This window comes from Pinus tabuliformis, chromosome 2_2 (genome assembly GCF_031772625.1).
Source record: "Pinus tabuliformis cultivar Carrire ecotype Pingquan chromosome 2_2, CPIR1, whole genome shotgun sequence".
Lineage (NCBI taxonomy): Eukaryota > Viridiplantae > Streptophyta > Pinopsida > Pinales > Pinaceae > Pinus > Pinus tabuliformis.
The window spans coordinates 802,246,178-802,251,648 of NC_142300.1; the positions used below are offsets into that span (position 1 = coordinate 802,246,178).

Below are 5,471 nucleotides of genomic sequence, written 5' to 3' on the forward strand. Positions count from 1 at the left end.
TGTACTCTTTCCATGTTGGCATTGTCGGTTGAGATGCATACATTTAAGAGGGATGGGGAAGGGTTTTGGTTGTAAACCACCTACCCTCCCTCTTTCTTGCTTTTTCCGTCGGGCGATGTGAGGTGCTGTTCTACTTATTGTAAAGTCAAGGGTTGGCATTCCTTTCAAAGTGCACATCGTTCGTGGTTGCATTGGCTTTGAGGTTTTGATAGATGTGTTGGCCCATATGTTTGATCGAGGGGTCAGCTTTTCCCTTGCATCTTGTGTGCATGGCAGGCTTTTGCGGTTGGAAATGTTAAGTCACAACGTTTATGGGCATTTATTGTTTCAATTATGTGTATGCACTCCTGGTCCAATGGGGAGGAGGCTTGCTATGTCGATGGTGGGGGCTATCTGGAAGAAGGATTTCAAGGTGGAACGCTTCGACCTCCCTCCTTTGCGTGGAGGTGGCCGTAGGGGAAAAGTATTCATCATCCAGTCGGTAAAGCTATGGGAAATCTCCTAGGTTGCCTGTACGTAGGGTGCGGGCGGGTGCGGAGCTGTCCGATCCCTCCTCCTGTTTGGATATGTTCTTGTATTGTGTAGTGAGCCTCTTGACTTGCATTTATTTCCTTCCTTTGCCTTCACATCGTGGTTGTCGCAGGCAGTCAAGTGATCGAGGTCCACCGTTGCTGCTGTCTGGGTGGACTCCTAGGTGGCCTCGGTGCATGGCGTGGAGGGTCGGGGGGCACATTTCTAAGAGAGGTTGTGGGCTCGGTTGGTCTTGTATTTCTGTTTCCTTCCATTTCCTTTGCATTGAGGCTGCCGCAGGGGATCATGCGATCGAGGTCCATCGTTGTTGCTGTCCGGGTGGACTCCTAGGTGGCCTCTCTGCGGGGAGGGGAGGGATGGGGGGCACTTGTTGTTTCAATTGTGTATGTGCTTGTGGTCCAACGGGGAGGAGGCTTGCTACTATAGTCATCGATGGTGGGGGCTATTTGGAAGAAGGATTTCGAGGTGGAATGCTTCAACCTCCCTCCTTTGCATGGAGGTGGCCGTAGGGGAAAATTATTCATCGTTCGGTTGGTAAAGCTGTGGAAATATCCTAGGTTACCTGTACGTAGGGTGTGTGGGGTGCGGAGCTGCCCGATCCCTCCTCCTATTTGGATATGTGTTCTTGTATTGTGCAGCGACCCTCTTGATTTGCATTTATTTCCTTCCCTTGCCTTCGCATCGTGGTTGCCACAGGCAGTCAAGTGATCGAGGTCCACCGTTGCTGCTGTCGCGGGTGAATTCCTAGGTGGCCTTGGAGCGTGGCGTGGAGGGCCCGACGGCATTTCTAAGAGAGGTTGTGTGCTCGGCTGGTCTTGTTGTTTTGTTTCCTTCCGTTTCCTTTACATTGAGGCTGCCACAGGCGGTCATGCGATTGAGGTCCATCGTTGCTGATGTTCGGGTGGACTCCTAGGTGGCCTCTCTGCGGGGAGGGTTGGGGGGCACTTGTTGTTTCAATTGTGTATGAGCTCGTCATCGAACAGGGAGGAGGCTTGCTACTATAGTCATCGATGGTGGGGGCTATCTGGAAGAAGGATTTCGAGGTGGAATGCTTCGACCTCCCTCCTTTGCGTGGAGGTGGCCGTAGGGGAAAATTATTCATCGTCTGGTCGGTAAAGCTGTGGGAAATCCCCTAGGTTTCCTGTATGTAGGGTGCGTGGGGTGCGGAGCTGCCCGATCCCTCCTCCTGTTTGGATATGTGTTCTTGTATTGTGTAGCGACCCTCTTGATTTGCATTTATTTCCTTCCTTTGCCTTCGCATCGTGGTTGCCACAGGTGGTCAAGTGATCAAGGTCCACCTCTGTTGCTGTCACGGGTGGACTCCTAGGTGGCCTCGATGCGTGGCGTGGAGGGTCGGGGGAATTTCTAAGAGAGGTTGTGGGCTCAGTTGGTCTTGTTTTATTTCCTTCCATTTCCTCTCTGCATTGAGGCTGCCGCAAACGATCACGCGATCGAGGTCCATTGTTGCTCCTGTCTGGGTGGACTCCTAGGTGGCCCCTGTGCGGGAAGGGGTGGGTTGGGGGGAATTTCTGAGGGAGGTTGCGGGCTCTGTTTTTCTTGTATGATTTCCTTCCCTTGCCTTTGTGTCGAGGCTGCCGCAGGTGATCATCCGATCGAGGTCCACTATTGCTGCTGTTCGGGTGGACTCCTAGGTGGCATCGGTGCGGGCGCGGGGAGGTTTGCATGGCCTCTCTATGATAGGATTTGTGTGGTCGGTCGTCCTCTTTTTATTTTCCTTCCTTTTCCTTCGCATCAAGGCTGCCGCAGGCGATCGGGAGATCGAGGTCCATCATTGCTGCTATTCGGGTGGATTCCTGGGTGGCCTCGGTTTGGGGCGGGGAGGGTTGTGGATCATTTATAATATAGAGGTTGTGTGGTTGGTTTTTCTCCATTTGTTTCCTTTATATCGAGGCTACCGCAAGCGATCGGGTGATCGAAGTCCACCATTGCTGCAGTCCGATTGGACTCCTAGGTGGTCTCCGTGCGGGGCGTGGAGGCCTTTGGAAGCATCATTTCTAAGGGAGTGGGTGAGTGATCGCTCGTTTTATTGTTGGTTGGGCCATGGCTACAAACTCCAGAGTGGCCCTAGAGCATTGAGGCTTGGCAGGTCTGCCCATTTGTTCGCCATGTCCTTGGCATGTTGCATGTGCTTCCTTCTTGGGATTCAAGAGGTGCAAGGCATAAAAGTTTTACATGATATTTTGACATCTCTTTGACTTGATGGGTGTTCAGGTTGGCTCTCGGTAAGAGAGCACTCGAAATGCCCTTTGAAGTGGGAGGGTGCTACCTGGTTGATCCTGCCAGTAGTCATATGCTTGTCTCAAAGATTAAGCCATGCATGTCTAAGCATGAACTAATTCAAATTGTGAAACTGCGGATGGCTCATTAAATCGGTTATAGTTTTTTTGATGGTACCATACTACTCAGATAACTGTAGTAATTCTAGAGCTAATACATGCACCAAGTCCCAACTCTTTGGAAGGGATGCATTTTTTAGATAAAAGTCCGGCGCGGGCTTGCTCGCTTCTCTGGTGAATCATGATAAGTCGACGGATCGCACAACCCTTGTGCTGGCGATGCTTCATTCAAATTTCTGCCCTATCAACTTTCAATGGTAGGATAGAGGCCTACCATGGTGGTGACGGGTGACGGAGAATTAGGGTTCGATTCCGGAGAGGAAGCCTGAGAAACGGCTACCACATCCAAGGAAGGCAGCAGGCGCGCAAATTACCCAATCCTGACATGGGGAGGTAGTGACAATAAATAACAATATTGGGCTCATCAAGTCTGGTAATTGGAATGAGTACAATCTAAATCCCTTAATGAGGATCCATTGGAGGGCAAGTTTGGTGCCACCAGCCACGGTAATTCCAGCTCCAATAGTGTATATTTAAGTTGTTGCAGTTAAAAAGCTCGAAGTTGGATCTTGGGTCATAAGGGTCGGTCCGCCTACTCGGTGTGCACCTGCCCTTCCGTCCCTTTTGTCGGCGGCATGCTCCTAGCCTTAATTGGCTAGGTCGCGGTTCCGGCGCTGTTACTTTGAAAAAATTAGAGTGCTCAAAGCAGGCTTATGCTCTAAATACATTAGCATGGAATAACGTGATAGGAGTCTGGTCCTATTGTGTTGGCCTTCAGGACCAGAGTAATAATTAATAGGGACTGTCTGGGGCATTCATATTTCATGTCAGAGGTGAAATCTTGGATTTATGAAAGATGGACCACTGCGAAAGCATTTGCCAAGGATGTTTTCATTAATCAAGAATGAAAGTTGGGGGCTCGAAGACGATCAGATACTGTCCTAGTCTCAACCATAAACGATGCCGACCAGGGATCGGTGAATGTTGCTCTAAGGACTCCGCCAACACCTTCTGAGAAATCAGAGTGTTTGGGTTCCGGGGGGAGTATGGTCGCAAGGATGAAACTTAAAGGAATTGACAGAAGGGCACCACCAGGAGTGGAGCCTGCAGCTTAATTTGACTCAACATGGGGAAACTTACCAGGTCTAGACATAGTAAGGATTGACAGATTGAGAGCTCTTTTTTGATTCTATGTGTGGTGGTGCATGGCCATTCTTAGTTGGTGGAGCGATTTGTCTAGTTAATTCTGATAACGAACGAGACCTCAGCCTGCTAACTAGCTACACGGAGGTTCCCCTTCGCGGCCAGCTTCTTAGACTGAATATGGTCGTTTAGGCCATGGAAGTTTGAGGCAATAACAGGTCTGTGATGCCCTTAGATGTTCTGGGCCGCATGCGCGCTACACTGATGCAGCCAACGAGTTTTTATTCCTAGTTCAAGAGGATCAGGAAATCTTCTCAAATTGCATCGTGATGGGAATAGACCATTGCAATTATTGGTCTTCAACGAGGAATTCCTAGTAAGCACGTGTCATCAACTCGTGTTGACTAAGTCCCTACCCTTTGTACACACCGCCCGTCGCTCCTACCGATTGAATGATCCGGTGAAGTGTTTGGATTGCGTCGACAATGGTGGTTCGCCGCAGTCGATGTCGTGAGAAGTTCATTGAACCTTATCATTTTTTAGAGGAAGGAGAAGTCGTAGCAAAGTTACCGTAGGTGAACCTGCGGTAGGATCATTGATAGCAGGGGTTTTATTTTTTGGTTCGGGTTGGTTGGGTTTCGATTGCAATGTGGGACTTGGTGGTGCGTCTCTAGGGGAGCGGGTTTGGTGTTTGGCGGGAACATTGTTGGTTGCTTGTCTCAAGGTAACGCTTGTTTTTTCGTGTGTGCTTGCAAGCCATGCTTGTGCTTGTCCCACCCATCCTTTGTTTTTCTTACCCCCAATGTGTTTTTGCAGGGGGTCTGGAAGCTTGTTTCTTGGGAGCCCTTCTGATGATCTGTTCGGCCGGGCATGGTTGCTGCAGAGTTGAGGTGCTCAGTAAATATGATGGATAAATTCAGACTCATTCGTAGTGGCGGTGCTCGGTCTTTTGTTCGTTGGAAGGCATGGGCCAAGGGTGTGGGCTTCCATAGTTGGTTCTCTCGAAAAGGCGGCGGCGGTTGATGTGTTTCTTGGGTGAGATTTTTCGCTGGTGGTTGGGTCGAGGGAGTGGTTGCGCGCGCGCCTGGTAGCTCAAACCTTCTGTGAGGGGAGATTGTCAGGGTGCGGTCAGTATGGGATGGATGAAGAGCGGTTCAACCCATTGGGCTGGCCACCCTAGTCCCTCCCGACCGTTCCTCTGTAGGAATTTACAGGGTAAGTTCCTCAGAAAAAACACCAAAAGGACACCGCTCACAACCAGATCACAGATCAATACACCAGTATTTTGACGTGGTTAAAACCCTCAAAAGAGGGAAACAGTCCACGGCCTGAGCCAACGCGGCCACTTCAGGCAATTTATTAATCAAAGAATGAAAATTTACATAAGCTTCTCTCATGCACGGATTACCCTACAAATGACCCTCCATGCGCTTTAAATAG

The 5,471-nt window shown here is 49.9% G+C and overlaps 1 non-coding gene across 1 annotated transcript; it reads left to right on the top strand.

The window, feature by feature from the left end:
- Nucleotides 1-2,815: 2,815 nt before the first annotated feature.
- Nucleotides 2,816-4,629, top strand: LOC149195270 (18S ribosomal RNA). The gene has a single exon (XR_016255423.1). It is a non-coding gene; the product is annotated as an 18S ribosomal RNA (ribosomal RNA).
- The last annotated feature ends 842 nt before the right edge of the window (nucleotides 4,630-5,471 follow it).